Source organism: Simochromis diagramma, unplaced genomic scaffold (assembly GCF_900408965.1).
Source record: "Simochromis diagramma unplaced genomic scaffold, fSimDia1.1 OVJJ01000504.1, whole genome shotgun sequence".
NCBI classification, from domain to species: Eukaryota; Metazoa; Chordata; class Actinopteri; order Cichliformes; family Cichlidae; genus Simochromis; species Simochromis diagramma.
Window position 1 is genome coordinate 36901 of NW_024386732.1, and position 19005 is coordinate 55905.

Genomic DNA, 19005 nt, shown 5'->3' on the forward strand with positions numbered 1-19005 from the left:
CATAAAAGCTGAATGCAGCTTCTCCGTGTCTGGTTCTGACTCTGGGAACTGATAAAAGACCGGATCCAGATGACCTGAGGGATCTGGAAGGTTCATACTGGGTCAGGAGGTCACTGATGTATTTTGGTCCTAAACCATTCAGAGCTTTATAGACCAGCATCAGAACTTTAAAGTCTATCCTCTGACGGACAGGCAGCCAGTGTAAAGACCTCAGAGCTGGACTGATGTGGTCCACTTTTGGTCTTAGTGAGGACTCGAGCAGCAGAGTTCTGAATGAGCTGTAGTTGTCTGACTGATGTGGGGATTAGAGAAATATTTTTCTGCTATTGTTAATAATCATCATCATCATCATTAGCATTGCATTAATAATTAATATTGATATTGCATTCAGATGTTTAAACATATTGGTACCCAATATAGCCTTTATTACAGGTGCAGTTATAACCACTTTAAAATGTTGAGTTAAATCAATAATCTTAAATGCTTTTGAATGCTTGTTATAATCTTGACCTACTGCCTTGATTTGACACACTGTCGGATGGCAACACGTCATCATTAACATCGTTCTGAGGATTAAGAGATGATTGAGGTTCTTTTCCAGTGTGCTCTCGCACCTCCACTTCTCCTCCCAGGGAAGTTTCCTGTGACTCTGCTTTGTCAGGTGATGGCCTCTCCGAACGTTTATCAGTTTCAGAAAGCCATATGTTAACATCCTCCATAAACCCTTTATTGTATTTAGAGATGCTTGAGAACCATGTATTTTGTTTATCTTTCTCATCAAATCAGAATCAGAAAGGGTTTTAATCGCATCAAATGAGATTAGAGAAAGCAGAGATTCATGCAATGCACTGGCATCCTTAAACAGGTGTGTTAACTCAAACTGTGATTTAACTTGTGAATGATTTTTATCATCTTTCATTAGCTCTTTAAGAGACATAATAACACTTTTCATTTTGTTTACATGCCTTTTCCGATCTGTTTGGATGGTTTCAATTTTGTTTGCAAGAGCTGTGATCCACTCATTTTAAGCATTCAACATAAGCAGCATGCCAAAATCCAAAACAAAGGCAACACACACACACACACACACACACACACACACACACACACACACACACACACACACACACACACACACCAAACCGAACAGCAAACGTAGCAGTGGGCGTGTCACAACAACATCTTCATGTGGTCAGAATCCAAACTGCGTTCAAACAAACAACACGCAGCACAAAAACACAGTTTACATACCACCGTCGTCTCCTTATCTGTCAGACTAGCCGATTTTATGGGTGTAGTGGCGGCGGTGTGTGGGCTCGCGTCGGCGTTTATTCAGCGCTGATTGCGGGACGCTCCATTGTCGTTGCACATTTTTGCTGACAAATATTGGCGACTGTCAAGCCTTTGAGTCGCCGAGCAGCTGAATAGGGGAATAATGTTGACGCGCCCGCTGTTTAAAACGTCAAAATTCCAGGTTAAAACTCCTTTATTTGTTATCAAATCCTTAAAATCCAGAAAAACAGTGATCAAAACATTCCAAGCTTGAGCGCTCAGCAAAAGTCGACTTCCCCCATCACCCACTCATTCACAAAAGTTCCCTCGGGCCGTGAACAGGTGATATAGCAATCACTATTACTGACACCACGTGACCCAAAGCTACGCCTATCCACAACAGCGCCTTTATCTGGACGAACCCGTGTGTGCTCGGACTCAGCCACAAATCTCTTAACACTATGGTGATCACACTTGGACAAGGTTTTCATCCCTTGTCCAAAGCATTCAATTATTTCATGCTTTTCAGCAGCAGAGAGATAATTTTTCTTTCCCATGTTGCTTGAAAATGGTGGCCTGCTTAATAATGTGGAACATCCTTATTAGTAGTTTATCCTTTAATTGGGCTCAGCTGGCAAACTAATGATCACAGGGGCCTGCGATTGATGTCAGTGACCCAGAGAGTCCTGAGACACAATGCCATCCACAGGTTTATTAACTGAAAAACAACATATGTAATCTGTGTAACACCTAAATACAATTTACATAATCATTTGGAGCGAGGTGTAACCTCAGTGTGTGAAGAGGACTCTCCATTTACATCAACACATGAGAATCTGTTATATCTGCGGGAGTCATTAAAACGAAGACTTCTGTGCTTAAATAATGAATCGTGTATCTGTGGATTCATTTTTTATTATTTAATTTATTCAGACTTTATTGTAAATGTAATACAGACACTTTGCTGTTATTATAGCTGTAATATTAAACAATAATTTAACCCAAACAAAGGATAATAATAATGAAATTATAAACACTGAGCCATCAGTGTGTCTCTGACCTGTGGATACCTCGTGCTTGTTCCCGAGCACTCAGGTCTGCAGGTCAGAGGTCACTGTTGGTCCCACTGTTGGCTTCTCAGGCACTGAGGCTTTATTGTGGTATTATTGTGAAGCACTTTGTGATTTTTATCTGTGAAAAGTGCCACATAAACACATTTTATTTATAACAAACAGCTAGATGGAGACAGGGCTGAGAGACGGGGCCTTTACTCTGACATGTGACTGAAGTGACCAATCAGGAGCTGGGAGGTGCGAGGTCAGTGTGGAGAAACCACAGATGTGTTTGTTAGTGACCTCACAGCCCTTCATGGATCCAACGGAAGTGTTTTAAAGACGTGTGTGATGAACTCAGCCATGATTTCCTGTTGAACTGATGTTAAATATGATCGTGTTTAATCCCTGACGTCTGTCGCAGTCTGAAGAGGAACCAGGAGAGCCCACAGAGCCAAAACTCAGTTACAATAAGCTGTCCTCAGATCAGCAGGAAACCACAGAAAGAAGAAGTGATGCAGAGGGGAGATGGGAGGCCAAAAACCCTGCAGGGCTGATAGAGAGGAAGCTGATGAGGCTGACAAATGTTCTTCATGTCACCTGTAACCTGTTCATGTTCTGATTTAACATCACATGTCTCCACATGCACACAGAGGAACTTCTGTCACACAAACGGTGGACCAGATATTTGTGTTTGAATATTTCATGTTGAAACCATTAAGGGACCAGTTTATTTCCTGCTATGGAAAACTTAACAATAACCTGCAACACACCCAATGAGCTTGATATGAAGTGGGTTTAAGAAACACACTGCAATGTGCAGAGAGCATCCCAGTGAAACACCAGGGCCGTCTGTTCAGTGTCTCCCATTACAGTGGCCTCATTGTGTTGGAAACTAGCTGGCTGGCAGCTTTCAGACTAATTAATTCCACGGCTGCTGCGAGAAACGATTCAAGCAAGTTTAAGACTCAAATACCCTCCGAAGAGAGTTTGTTTCCTCCTTTTATTGTATCGATAAAAAGCCCACAGAGCTTTATTTAGTCTTGATGTAAAGTAAAAACATTAATGCAACCTTTGCAAACGCACCAAAATTTGTCATTTTTTTCGTTTTAGAATGAAAACTAAAAACTAATCACAACAATTTAAAACTGACAAATTTTGGGGGGGAACATTCGATGCTGAGATTTCTGAATTTGCAGGTGTGTGACAGAGTGGAATAAGAAATGTTCCTTAAATATGTAATAAGCCAAGTGACACTTTACACTTTCTCTTATGCTGACATTTTATTTGAGTGCACATCTGATGATATATTTGTGTTATTCAGAATGTGCAGTGGAAGCTTCGGTCATCTTAGACCAGTCCAGCATCTCCACACAACCCCTGAGCCACATCTGCACTCTGTCCACACACAGTGGGAGGACCCTTCACAACAGGACCATCAGTACTGCAACAGGTCTCGCAGAAAAGATGTGCAGAATAAGATGAAGTTGCATATTTCACTCGCTTTGCTGCACGCTGGAATAGCTTTACGTCCACAGCAGCACAGGTAGATTTGAAAACGCTCCGTGTCCACACCCGTCTGTGATACAGATGAGATCCTTTAAACAAAATGTTATATCGACCAGTAACCAACCACCACACACACTGCAATGCGGTACACAAGATTTATTTGTTCTTTCAAATAACTACTGGCTGAAGACAACTCTGGCCAGGAATCCAAGGCCACCGCGGTCAGGGTTGTTAGCCTGGTTACAAACAGGGCAAAGGTGGTCACTTGGAAGAACAAGCAGCCAAAACGTATCAATCCTGCAGCTTCCTCAAAAAGGCTTGCCACCCACCTTTTCAGGCCTGACTTTGTTCGAGGCTGGGTCTCCACTTCACATCCTGGGAGCTGGAACTTCCCCAAAACTGGTCCAGTTTCCTTTTCAGGGGCACAGAGTCTCCAGTCCAGTGTTTTTTTCTGCCTCCCAGCACTCCCTCCAACATCCTCAGATTATTTTAAAAGCAAAGCCAGGCCAGGTTAAAAATCTTTACCGTTAAAATGTGCATACTTCGTCCTGGATCTTCGAGGCTTCCCTGCTACACCAGTGTCCTACTAAAAAACCAACAACCCTACTTCCTGTTTCCTCTCCCCTTTATAGAGAAGGGCTCCAATCCTCCCCAATCAGCTGCTCCCTGTACTCAACTCCAAACAGCTGGCAGCTGGACTAGAGTAGAGTCTCCACTCCCACATGGGTGTGGCCCACACCTCACATCAAACACAAAGAAACACCAAAGCATGCAATTAATACAAAACAAAATTAAAGTAATGCCAACCCGAAAGCTTAGTGGGGGATTCTCTCCATCCTTTCCCACCATGCTGTACTCTGTAACAAAATGAACAGGTATCACTTATTTTATTCAACCACAATGAAATAAGCTTTTCAAGTGGAAACAAATGTTTCTCAAAACTACAGTAATTAGTTGTGCATACTTCACATGTTGTCATTGTCTGGGAAAATTACAGAACTATTTGCAACATTTAATGTGGTGACCAACGTTCCCTCTAATGTTTCATGTGTCTGAACACACAAACTCCCTGAGCGTCCCTTGGACGACTGTGAGCAACAGCAGACGTGTGCACTGTGGTCACGCCAGCATCCAATCCATCCAAGTTACATGTTTATTAAAGTAATCAGATTACTATGGGCAGAAATCTGTGCCATCAGAAACTGAATTTGAATTAGTCTAATTTGAAATTGAATTTATGGTTTGAAAATGATCATCACTAAATTGAAATTGAATTTATATTTTGAAAATGAATTGATTTGCTTTGAAACTGCATTTTATCCTTTAAAAATTCAGCTCTCGAATAATTTCAGTTTCACTTCTCACCATTCAATTTCAGTTCCAAAATTCAGTTTTTTGGAACTTACATCCAGTTCCGGTTCAAGCGCAGATTAATAGAACTACGTTTTACTAGCGGACCGAAAGTGTTACTGACGGGAATCTACAGCGTCTTGAGCTGAATTAAGACTTCAGACGTCATTCGTCATGTCGAATGACCAGCGGATAAACTCTCAGGTTGGTAATAAATGTATTACATGTATAAGAACAAGCGTCATGTTAACAAATGATAGCCGTAAGGTAACTTTTATGCTTATTGTAGCTGTTAGCTCAAAACGCTAATTTAGCGTAGTTTGCCCTGAATTCAGCTTTGACAAACAAATATGATCGACTGTTTCTAGTAGAATTCCAAAGTTGTCATCTTGTACCCTCTCAGAGCCCTGTATGCTTGCAGAGACCCCTACAGTAGGGAAACATGCAAAACGGTGTCCAAACCTTTGTGTTTGAGCTTTATTTATGTCTTACACAGCATCCCAACTCTTTAGCTAACTTAATAACTTTAGCTAAAGTGAATAGTTAGTCTAATTCATTAGTGCAGCATTACTGGGTCACCTCTGTTTGAAGTGATATAATATGATATACATATACACAGTTACTGTCCCTCCACACATACGACTCGGTTCTGCTTTTATGCCCCAGCTTTGTTTACTATTTCCCACCGAGGCTTCTAGACTTCTGATTGGCCAACATTTCTGCACGGTTCGGAATATATCGCCACCTGTTGCTTTGGCATGTTCATAGCAGCGTTTTCCTTCATTTCTGCCTTTACGTGTGGACGGGATTATTTTTTAAAATGGAAAATCTCCGTACAGTGGCGCGGCTGCCCCTCTGTGGGTCTTCCTTGGTCTCTTGTGTTCTGGGGGCCTCTGGATGTCTGGAGTTTTGATCTCCTCCATACCTGCTTGATGCCATAAAGGACAGGGCTGTGGCTCCCCACACTCCCTAGCAGATCTTTACATGGAGAAACCTTTGGAATGCAAGCATGCTGATCCACACAGGTATGCACACAGGTGTACACATGGGTATTCACAGACGCGGACTACAGCTTTCTTGGCTGCTGCCTCAAAGCACACTGTGCGCTGTCTATCTTGAGTGTTGCACAATATCGTTTATTATTTAGTAACTATTGATATCTATGGCTAGCTAGTTTATTGTGATGGTGCTTTTTTTTTCTATTATTATGTTGCTCTTTGTTGTTTGCTGTCTCCTCTGTTTTTTTTTCTCCATACAGGTGACCCAGGAGTTTTGTTTTTTTTGTTTGTTTGTTTTTCTCTCTTCCCCCCCTTCTCACCGTCTCTTCTCCCCTTTGGTTTTCTTTCTCTCCCCCTCTTTCTTTCATTCTTTCCCCCTGTCCTATCCCACAGTCATGTCTGTCCCGTTTGCAACTGAAAATAAAATAAATTCATAATTATAATAAAGGTAAATCAAATGGACCAATATGTCAAGGCCATGATGATCCACTTGGTAAAATAAATCCGCTTGGCATCTTCCTTGGCCTCAAGACAACAATTCTGATGGCTATAGATCCAAACGGGACAAAAAAAAAAAGAAAAAAAAGAAACTCTCTGTTTTCAAAAACACCCGTGTACGTGTGGACGTAGCCTTAGACTGAAGCCAGATTCAAACAGAAACAGCCTCAAAGACTCAGAGAGAGCGCTGCTCCATCTCTGGACCCAGATATATGTTCCACCACCACACTGCAATGCATGCTGGGATAGGGTGGGCCTACCTGTGCTTCAAATCCCGGGAGAAGGAGGACACGTTTGTGGGAGCCTGGGAGTCTGGTCGGCATTCGTGGCCTCGCTGTGATGTCATGGACCTTCAGAGGAAGCAGAGGCTGAATTGAAACACACCTGCTGACTTCCTGAGTTCTGCTCTGACAGCTGCCATGTGTCACAGCCTGGATAATAAAGCCATCAAACTTCACTCAGCTCCAGTAACACCATCAGTGTTTGATGTCCAGAGGATTCATCAGCTTTAACCATGATAGAAGCAGGAAGTGAAGATGAAGATGATCAACCACACTGAGTGACAGGTTCGCAGAGATCTGAGCACGAGCGAATGAAAAAACTGAGCGAGAGGGGCTGTTATTAAATGAATGAAGTCGTCACCTCCCAGCTTCAGTCAGACTGGTTCACCTGTCCCCACACCAGTCACACCACTGGCTGAGAACATGGATAATGTGACTTAGAGCTCTTTTGGTTCAGAGACAGCAAGCAGATAGGCAAAGAGAGAAGAGCTCAGCCTGTGGGATTCACTGAAAGATGTCATAGAAATGCTCAGCACCATCCACAAACATTTGCATTATTTGCAAAGAACATGGAGAACATCGATGCATGAACGCAGCAGTACTCGTGTATATTAGGAAAACAACATTTACAGCTACATTTACCAGAGGACCACAGACCCACGCAGTAAACACAAGAGAGATAAACATGTTCGTGAACACAGGTTTGTTCTTAGAGATTTATGACTTAATGCCAAACTATTCTGTTTGGACATCAGCGTGTCATTACTCAGTGCAACACAATGCAGATCATACAGTTTAACAGCATTTGACACATTTCTTGATATAAACATGTTTCAGGCTGAAAAGTCCTTCAATGTTGACACTAGATCATATTTTCTACTCTTATGTCCACTGGAGTGGGTTCAGTCTGTCAGGTGTTATCTAATGATCTACCAACCAAGTTAATCATCCTGTCATGAGATTTGGTTCCATCAGACAGAAATGGATGAACCAGTGTTGATGTTTGGTTTCAGACTGATGGCACAATGATTGTGAGCATGGATGCCGACTTTGGCCTTGTAAGAAAAAGAAGAAGTATTACTGAGCGCTTGGATGGAAACATCATGTTTGTAAGAGACAAAGATGTAGAGGAATATCTGCTGTCTCATCCTGAGAGCTCCAAACCAGCTGAGCTGAGGAAATGTTGAAGGAAACTTCATGTCACTGCTCCACCACTAGTGAGGTGCTCTCCTAAATAAGTCATAGTTTTAAATGGACTGGTTATATAAGAAACAACATTTGAAGTATTTGTGATGGAAACAGATGTTTTTGAATGTGCAGATGTTGAGTGTTGCCCCCCCCCCACACACACACCTATTTTTTATTTTATTTTAAAGATAATTTCTGTCATGTTAAAGTTATTATGGTTGATTGAGGACTACTATTTCCTTTTGTAATTAGGACTGCAGCAACTCTAAAGCTGGAAATTTACTTCAGTCACAAAACCTGTCACGGTCCGGGGCAGCGGCCGTGTGGAAAGCGGAAGGAGGACTCAAAACGCAGCACTTATTCAGGTGTGAGGGTGATTTATTGATAATATCAAATATAAAGTGGGGATGGTAAAACAGAACTAAGGAGGAACTAACTGGGAGAAACTACACAAAGAAATAGCAAACCTGAGCATGAAGGGAAAACAGCAGGGAGAGCACGCAGGGGATTACACCAGGTATGAACACAGAGGATGAACACAGACGACACGACGAGGAGCAGAGGAAATCACACACTATAAGTACACAAAGAGACACTGGGAAATCACACACAGGTGGGGGAAACAGCTGGACCTGATTAACCTGACGAGACAGGGGAACACTAACACCAGGGACCAACAGAGGGAGCACAAACCCAGAACCCAGCGTCTAAAATCCCAAACACAAACCATCCCAAAACAGCCATGAATAATAATGAAAGTAATAACAATAAAGAACATAAACATAAAGTCACTGAGTCATGGTCGCAGGACCATGACAGTACCCCCCCCTCAAGGGCTGGCCCCCGACAGCCACAGAAACACACCACCAGATCCGGGCGGGCGGCAGGGGGCCCAGGACGGAGGGACCGGGCCAGGACCAAAGACGGAGGCCCCAGAGTCCCAAACAAATGTTCACAAAAAACTCACAGGGGAGCAGAGTCCAAAACACAGTTCAGGTGGCCGGCCAGGGGCCCGATAACACAGGAGGCCAGGACGGGACAGTTCAGGAGGCCGGCCACGAAGAAGGCCGTGGAGGCGCACAAAAGGTTCAGGAGGCCGGCCGTGCGGAAGGCAACGGCGGCCACTCAGGCGAAGAGGGTCCGGGGGCCGGCCGTGCGGAAGGCAACGGCGGCCGCTCAGGCAATGGCGGTCCGGGGGCCGGCCGTGCGGAAGGCAACGGCGCCCAGCCAGTAGCCCAGCCAGCGGTCCAGAAAACGGCCGTTTAGCTCCAGACCCAAACGAGGCTGGGCCAGGCGAGGCTGAGGGCACGGAAGCCGGGACCGCAGCAGGCGGAGATGATGATGCAGACACGAAGGCTGGACCAGACGATGATGCAGACACGAAGGCTGGACCAGGCGAGGCTGATGAGGACGCTGAAGCTGGGCCAGGCGATGCTGAAGCAGAAGCCGAAGCCGACGCTGGACCAGACGAAGCTGAAGCCGACGCTGGACCAGACGAAGCTGATGCTGAAGCTGGACCAGACGAAGATGATGCTGAAGCTGGACCAGACGAAGATGAAGCTGAAGCTGGACCAGACGAAGATGAAGCTGAAGCTGGGCCAGGCGAGGATGAAGCCGGGCCAGGCGAGGATGAAGCCGGGCCAGGCGAGGATGAAACCGGGCCAGGCGATGAAGAAGCTGTAGCTGAAGCCGGGCCGGGCGAGGACGAAGCTGTAGCTGAAGCTGGGCCAGGCGAAGCTGACGCTGTAGCTGAAGCTGGGCCAGGTGAGGATAAAGCTGGACCAGAATCAGGCGAGGATGAAGCCGGACCAGGCGATGATGAAGCTGTAGCTGAAGCTGGGCCAGGCGAAGCTGACGCTGTAGCTGAAGCTGGGCCAGGTGAGGATGAAGCTGGACCAGAATCAGGCGAGGCTGAAGCCGAGGATGAAGCCGGACCAGGCGTGGATGAAGCCGGGCCAGGCGTGGATGAAGCCGGGCCAGGCGAGGATGAAGCCGGGCCAGGCGAGGATGAAGCTGTAGCCGAAGCTGGGCCAGGCGAAGCTGACGCTGAAGCTGGGCCAGGTGAGGATGAAGCTGGACCAGAACCAGGCGAGGCTGAAGCTTCAGGCTGAGGCGTGGCAGTAGCAGGTGGTAGCGCTGCAGGTGATGGTACTGCAGGAGGCGGCGCTGCAGCCACAGGTGGAGAAGCAGCCGCAGGTGCGGCCGGAAGCGCTGCCTGAGGAAAGCGGGGAGGATCATCAAGGACTCCAGTCACCCCAGCCATAAACTGTTCAGACTGCTTCCATCAGGAAGGAGGTTCTGCAGCATCCGGTCCCGTACCAGCAGACTGAGAGACAGCTTTTTCCATCAGGCCATCAGACTGCTGAACACGTCATAGATAGACACCTCAGCTTCACTACTGGAACTTTAACATTATGCACTCCACACTGTATATAAATGCCACTTGTTTTGCACATATTCAACTCTGTATATTTTATATATTTTATTATTATTATTATTATTATTTTTATTTTTTTTACTATTTAATTTGTAAAAATGTGTATACACACACACACACACACACACACACACACACACACGTAGGAAAATATTTAGAATAGAATAGAATAGAATTCAACTTTATTGTCATTGCACATGCACAGGTACAGGGCAACGAAATGCAGTTTGCATCCATCCAGAAGTGCTTTAGTGATATAGATATATTACAATATATATTAGCAATAATATAGATATGTGAGTATATTACAGAAATGGGTCTATTATGGTATGTTATAATGTACACGGTATGAAGTATGTTGTGAATATTCTATAACTATAAGTATGTACAGGCTGTAGTGAGTACAAGCTATGAACAGGCTATGAACAGGATATAAATATGAAAAACTATACAGAATATGAAATAAGTAACTTTACAGAATCTGAGATATACAGCTATACAGAAATGGGAACTATGCAAGTTGTAAACAGTTGTAGGATTAAAGATTATCAAATGTACAGAATGATTATTTACACAGAGCTATACAGTAGTGCAGTTAAGATAAGTGAGGGTGTAGATGGTTTCTACAGAGGCTATATAAAGTGCTGGTGGTTGTGAGTGGTGGTTCAGTCCATGTTATTATTGTGTGTTTGAGGGTACAGTTGTCCATTGTGTGTATGTTCAGTCCATGAGTTTAACGTGGGTCAGATGTCAGGAGGCAGAGTTCAGGAGTCTGACAGCTGTGGGGAAGAAGCTGTTCCGGTACCTGGTGGTCTTAGTCCGTAGGCTCCTGTGGCGCCTCCCAGAGGGCAGGAGGGTGAAGAGTCCATGTGATGGGTGACTGGGGTCTTTGATGATTTTCCCAGCCCTTTTCAGACACCGCTTCCTGTAGATGTCTTTTATGGCAGGAAGTGGTGCTCCGGCGATGCGCTGGGCAGTTTTCACGACCCTCTGCAACGCCTTCCGGTCCGAGGCAGAGCAGTTCCCGTACCAGACTGTTATACAGTTGGTCAGGATGCTCTCGATGGTGCAGCGATAGAAGTTCACCAGGATGTCTGAGGACAGGTGGTTCTTCCTCAGAGTCCTCAAGAAGAAGAGGCGCTGGTGAGCCTTCTTGACCAGCTTGGAGCAGTTGGTCGTCCAGGTGAGATCCTCGGAGATGTGGACTCCCAGGAACTTGAAGCTGCTCACACGCTCCACAGCCGTCCCCTTAATGTGGATGGGTGGATGTGGGTCAGCATTCCTCCTGTAGTCCACGATGAACTCCTTGGTCTTCTCGGTGTTAAGCAGCAGGTTGTTTCTGTCGCACCACTCAGCCAGACGATCCACCTCCTCCCTGTAGGCGGCCTCATCGTTGTCACTGATGAGGCCAATCACCGTGGTGTCATCTGCAAACTTAATGATGGTGTTGGAACCATCAGCAGGTCTGCAGTCGTGGGTGAAGAGGGAGTAGAGGAAAGGGCTCATCACACAGCCTTGTGGTACACCGGTGTTCATTGTGATGGTAGATGAGCAGTGGTTATCCAGCCGGACATGTTGGGGGCGGTTGGTCAGGAAGTCCAGTAACCATTTGCAGATGAGGGAACTGATGCCCAGGTCTGTCAGTTTCCTGATGAGTTGTGAGGGGTGGATTGTATTGAATGCTGAACTGAAGTCTATAAACAGCATTCTGGCGTAGGTGTTGTTGTTGTCCAGGTGTGAGAGGACAGAGTGCATTGCGACGGAGACTGCATCCTCTGTGCTCCTGTTCTGGCGGTATGCGAATTGGTGGGGGTCCAGGGTGGGGGGGAGACAGGATTTGAAGTGTGCTAGGACCAGTCGCTCTAAGCACTTAGTGATGATGGGGGTGAGTGCTACTGGGCGGTAATCATTGAGGCAAGATGGGTTGGAGTTTTTGGGTATCGGGACGATGGAGGTGGATTTGAAGCAGGCCGGTACCACAGCGTGGGCCAAGGACAGATTGAATATGTCTGTGAGCACTCCTGCAAGCTCCCCAGAACACGCTCTGAGAACACGCCCGGGGATGCCATCAGGGCCTGCAGCCTTGTGGACATTGATCCTGCTCAGCACCGCTCCTACATCGGTGGGGGAGAGAGTCAGAGGTTGGTGGTCTGGCGTCATGTCTGCTTTGGTTGTGGTTGTGGGGTTCCCTCGCTCAAAACGAGCATAAAAGTTGTTGAGCTCGTTGAGGAAGGAGACATCAGAGGATGCGGGGGAGGGTTTGGTGGTCCTGTAGTCTGTGATGGTCTGGAGTCCTTGCCACATGCGTCGGGGGTTGGAGTTGGAGAAGTGTTCTTCTACCTTCTTTTTGTAATGGTGTTTGGCTTTTTTGATGCCCTTCTTTAGATTAGCCCTGGCTGTACTGTAGGCGTGTGCATCTCCTGACCTAAAGGCAGTGTTGCGGGCCTTCAGGAGGAGACGAACATCCCGGTTCATCCAAGGCTTCTGGTTGGGGTACATGGTGATCCGTTTCTGGGTGGTGACACTGTCTGTGGTTTTGGAGATGTAATCCAGTACAGATGAGGCGTACTGGTCCAGGTCTGTGTGGGTGAACATATTCCAGTCTGTGTTTTTAAATCTGTCCTGGAGCACTGCGTCTGTCCCCTCTGGCCACACTTTAATTGTCCTCACAGCAGGTTTCACACGTTGGATGAGTGGTGAATACCGAGGTGTGAGGAACAGGGAGAGATGGTCCGATTGTCCAATGTGGGGGAGGGGTGTGGCTTTGTAGGCTCCCGCCAGGTTGGAATACACATGGTCTAAAGTCTTGTCTCCTCTGGTGTGGCAGGAGACATGTTGGTGGAATCTGGGGAGGACTGTCTTTAAGTTGGTGTGGTTGAAGTCACCAGCAACAATAAAAGCAGCCTCGGGGTGTTTATTCTGGTGTTTGTTAATGGCTGCAGAAAGTTCTTTCATGGCCAACCTAGCATTAGCGTCGGGGGGTATATACACGGCAGTGAGTATGATAGAAGTGAGTTCTCTGGGGAGATAATAAGGTCTGCATTTGACCATTAAAAACTCCGCATTAGGTGAGCAGTGACTCTCAGTAGTAGTGGAGTTCATGCACCAAGCATTGTTAATATAAATGCACAAACCTCCACCTCTGGTCTTGCCGGAGTCATCTGCTAGCCTGTCGGCTCGGTGTGTGTGGCGTCCTGCTAACTCGATAGCATTGTCCGGGCAGCTGTTGTTCAGCCATGTTTCGGTGAAAAACATGACATTTGAGTCCATAATCCGTCTGTTGTTAGTGATGGAGAGCCGTATCTCATCCATTTTGTTTGCCAGAGAACGGACATTGGCGAGAAAAATACTGGGTAAAGGCAGCCGGTGTGGTGTTAGCTTTAGCTTAGCCCGTAGCCCTCCGCGCCTACCTCGCCTTTGTTTACGATCTCGGCGCCGTCTGCGTGCACTTCCGCCCGGCCGGGGAGAGTGGGCAGCCTCCGGTGTTCTGGAGATCTCTGGGATGAGTCGGAGATCGGCGATAAAACTGTTGGAGTTGTGAGTCCAGATGTCCAGAAGCTCTTGTCTGCTGTAGGTCAGCAACGCACAGCAATTCTGGACGAATAATCCGGTTAAAAGTAGATAAAAAACCGCTAAATAGCAGATTCTGGAGAGACACTGAGCCTCGCGTTGTTCACGCGCCGCCATCTTGGATCTTGGATCCAAGCTGTATACATTTAGTATACACATCCAGAAATGCATACACTATTATATATTGTACATATATTTATTAGTTTCAGGTCGGCCATTCTTGTATTTTGCTCGTTTGTGTTGTTGTGTTTGCACATCTCTGTTGCTTGTGGGGCTCGCACACAAGAATTTCACTCGCATGTGCTGTGCCAATGTGCCTGCACATGTGATGTGACAATAAAAGTGATTTGATTTGATTTGAGGTGGAGAAGCAGCCGCAGGTGGCCGGACGGGCTCCTCGGGCCCCCCAGCTGACGTGGCAGCCGGTGTGGCATGAGGCTGGACGGGCTCCTCGGGCCCCCCAGCCGAAGAAGCAGGAGGCCGGACGGGCTCCTCGGGCCCCCCAGCCGACGTGGCAGCCAGTGTGGCATGAGGCTGGACGGGCTCCTCGGGCCCCCCAGCAGGCGAAGCAGGAGGCTGGACGGGCTCCTCGGGCCCCCCAGCTAGCGAAGCAGGAGGCTGGACGGGCTCCTCGGGCCCCCCAGCGAAAACAGCCGCAGAACCAGTGGGCACCAGGGCCCCCGGCACACATGAAACAAAACCAGTAGGCACGTGGGCCTCTGGCACACATGAAACAAAACCAGTAGGCACGTGGGCCTCTGGCACACTTGAAACAAAACCAGTAGGCACGTGGGCCTCTGGCACACATGAAACAAAACCAGTAGGCACGTGGGCCTCTGGCACACATGAAACAAAACCAGTAGGCACGTGGGCCTCTGGCACACATGAAACAAAACCAGTAGGCACGTGGGCCTCTGGCACACATGAAACAAAACCAGTAGGCACGTGGGCCTCTGGCACATTTGAAACAAAACCAGTAGGCACGTGGGCCTCTGGCACACATAAGGAGGGCTGCAGCTGCGCAGAGCACTGACCCTGCTCAGGCAGTGACAGCCCGGTGCAGTTCACAGCTGGCATCTTGGCCTCCAGGGGTCCAGAGTAAGCTGAGGGCAGTAACCCAGCCTCTGGGGAAGCCCCGGAGTGAGCAATAGTCTCTAATGTTGCCAGCTTTTGGTCCGTAATAAAACAGTTCATCTCCCTGCTTAGAAACAGCGGTGGAAAAATAGTGTGAATGTTGTGACTCAGCCATTAACTGAACTGTGGGTTGTAGCGATGCTAGCGGTGGTGGTGGCTGAGTGGCTAACTGGAGCGGCGGCAGAACAGGTAATTGTGCCCGTAGGGAGGCTAACAGTGGAGCTACAGACCTGGAAGCTTGTGGCTGGACACAGAACTGAGCCGGAGAATGGCGATAAAGTCCTGGCTCGGAGGGAGCGGCAGAGACACAGTCTGTCAGTTTTCCCGAGGGTCTGTACACGCCCACTTGGGAAGGATCCGTTACCACGAAGGTAGGTAAGCAATCCGAACAGTCTCCCATCCCGCTCTGAATAGCCCCAGAAAACAGAGTCCCGGAATCTGGGGAAGCCAGAACATGTCGCTCGCTCACCGCCTCGGGCTGCTCGAAAGTAAAAGCAGACGGGGGGTGAAGTCCGAGGTCCAAAAGGAGAAACTCCCGCTCCCATGAACAAAGCGAGCCCAGAAGCCATGGGAGACCGGTCACCAGACGCTGTAGCCGCCTCTCTATAGCGCGCTGGGATGTGCCACCCGGGTTTTCCAGCCACCGGTCGATGAGCTCCTGTGTGGCATCGATGAGATTTTCCCGTAGCTCCCTGGACGGGTTAAGCGCTGCTGGGTCCATGTTGTGGTCGCGTCGTACTGTCACGGTCCGGGGCAGCGGCCGTGTGGAAAGCGGAAGGAGGACTCAAAACGCAGCACTTATTGAGGTGTGAGGGTGATTTATTGATAATATCAAATATAAAGTGGGGATGGTAAAACAGAACTAAGGAGGAACTAACTGGGAGAAACTACACAAAGAAATAGCAAACCTGAGCATGAAGGGAAAACAGCAGGGAAAACAGCAGGGAGAGCACGCAGGGGATTACACCAGGTATGAACACAGAGGATGAACACAGACGACGCGACGAGGAGCAGAGGAAATCACACACTATAAGTACACAAAGAGACACTGGGAAATCACACACAGGTGGGGGAAACAGCTGGACCTGATTAACCTGACGAGACAGGGGAACACTAACACCAGGGACCAACAGAGGGAGCACAAACCCAGAACCCAGCGTCTAAAATCCCAAACACAAACCATCCCAAAACAGCCATGAATAATAATGAAAGTAATAACAATAAAGAACATAAACATAAAGTCACTGAGTCATGGTCGCAGGACCATGACAAAACCAGCAGAAAAAACTAGATGTAACTGGTGTAACTGGTGTATTTGGAGCCTCCTGTCGTCATGAAATTCCCTTGATGTTTTTGAACATGATTCATGGAGAACGCTGAGTTGTTAATCAATGCTTAAGTTGTTAACCTACAGTCAACAATGTCACCAAATGTTTCCCCAAAATATTATTTCTCTTATCAAATTCAAAAACAAATTCAAAAACATCTGTTTCCATCTTTAGTAGGCTTGATTACTGTAACAGCATCTTTACAGGTCTACCTAAAAAATCAGTCAGACAACTACAGCTCATTCAGAACTCTGCTGCTCGAGTCCTCACTAAGACCAAAAAAGTGGACCACATCAGTCCAGCTCTGAGGTCTTTACACTGGCTGCCTGTCCGTCAGAGGATAGACTTTAAAGTTCTGATGCTGGTCTATAAAGCTCTGAATGGTTTAGGACCAAAATACATCAATGACCTCCTGACCCAGTATGAACCTTCCAGATCCCTCAGGTCATCTGGATCCGGTCTTTTATCAGTTCCCAGAGTCAGAACCAGACACGGAGAAGCTGCATTCAGCTTTTATGCTCCTTATATCTGGAACAAACTCCCAGAAAGCCTCAGATCAGCTGAAACACTCAGTTTATTTAAATCCAGGTTGAAGACTCACCTGTTCTCAGCTGCATTTGAATAAAGCACCAAATCCACACTTTTAAGCTTAAATTTCAAAACTTACATTTAACTACTGATTTTATCTACTGTTCTGATTTTATATACTGTTGTTTGTTTGCTTGCTTTAATCAATTTTAAATCATGCTTTTTATCTGTTTTTGTTTCTAATGTCTCTGTAAAGCACTTTGAATCACCTTGTTGTTGAATTGTGCTATACAAATAAATTTGCCGTGCCTTGCCTTATCGACTCGAAACCATTGAGATGATCTGTTTTAAACAGGCGAGCAGATCCAGTGTCATCAGTGAGCTGGTGAAAAGATACCAGGACAAGAACATCAAGCTGAATTTCATATACGACACTGTGTGCTGTCCTCCATATACATGTGAGTATCTTCTTTTACTATATGACACAAGAACAACATTTCCTGTTTATAAAACACTGTTTGGTGTTTATCAGACAAATGCAGGAAGAACACCTCCAGGTGTTTCCCTGGCTGTCCATGTTTATGGACATAAACTGCAGTGCCAGCTATGATTTATTGGGCAATGTACACCAACTGACACACATGTCATCCTAAGCACATGCACACACTATTCAGTCCATACTTTGATAAACTCTTGTACAGTAAACAGCAAATATGTGTTAATCAGAAATCATGTAGAGCACACGAAGGCTTCCTGGGTTTGGGCTGAACGATGGAGAAGGCATGGAGAGGTTCTGCTCCCTCCTCAGAAGATTTGCACGAGTCACAAACAGATGACTCCATCACATCGACTGAACCTTCTGACTGATGCACTATTGCATTATGGGAGGAGGAAGTCATTGGATCTAGGTCTACATATTTCTGTATTAGTAGTTAAAATGACTCATTTAGATTCAAACTGAGAGAGCTGACAGTTCCTACTGATAGAAGTGCAGCTCCTTCAGAGATGGGACAAAGAGGAGAAGGTCACCAGTCTGCTGAGGAGGAGATTTCTGCCGTCCTGAAAGAGTCCCCGAGTAACCCGACTTTAATGGACCGTATGCTTGTAGTCGCAAGTGAATCTTTTCTCTTCCATGTTTGTCCAAGTGACTATTTCAGAACAAGACATCCAATAGTGGATGGAAAGAGAGACAGAAGCTGCCAAACATGCACTTTTGAAAACAAGACCCAAAGGTTTGTTGATTTGGCCTGATTTGTTTCTTATTGGGTATTCAGGAAGCTGACAGTAGCTACTTCCTGTCTTTAGACTATGTTCCCAGATGGAAGAGGAAGTATGTCATGAAACTGGTCGGGCATTGCACAGCTGCAAGCATTTCACCTCCTGTCATACTGTGTATGGTTTTGTGTGTGTGATAAATAAAATTTGAATTTAAAACTGGTTCAATTCAACCAGCTCAGGTAGGATTGAATTCAACTATATTTAGTGTTTTGTTGATAGAATTTCCAACAGTAAGAGTTCAAATGTTAGCAAACATACAGGTTAACAGCTGTGCTTAGTTATGTCGACTATATGATGGTAAAACCTTGCTGTCGGTTTTACATGTGTTTTTAAATGTAGATCCCTGAATCACGAGTCACCCACTGCAGACCAAACACAGGAAGTTAACGTGTTAATGTTACCATTTCCAATTATGGTGCCCATCATCTAATCTGGAAGTGTTTGTTTTGGGGCGGTGTTGTTCTTCCTATTGTGTTTAGGCCAGAGATGCTCTTCAAACAACTGACAGACATGCCCACATTACAAGAAGATGGTGTGAGTCTGATTTGATGTTCCAGTCGATGCTGAGAGACCTCGACAAGG

At 46.4% G+C, this 19005-nt stretch overlaps 1 long non-coding RNA gene across 1 annotated transcript; it reads left to right on the forward strand.

Annotated features, from left to right (window-relative positions):
• The first annotated feature begins 17418 nt into the window (after positions 1 to 17418).
• Positions 17419 to 18580, forward strand: LOC120731039. The gene is made up of 3 exons (XR_005695268.1): positions 17419 to 17603; positions 17872 to 18053; positions 18140 to 18580. It is a non-coding gene; the product is annotated as an uncharacterized LOC120731039 (long non-coding RNA).
• Positions 18581 to 19005: the final 425 nt, after the last annotated feature.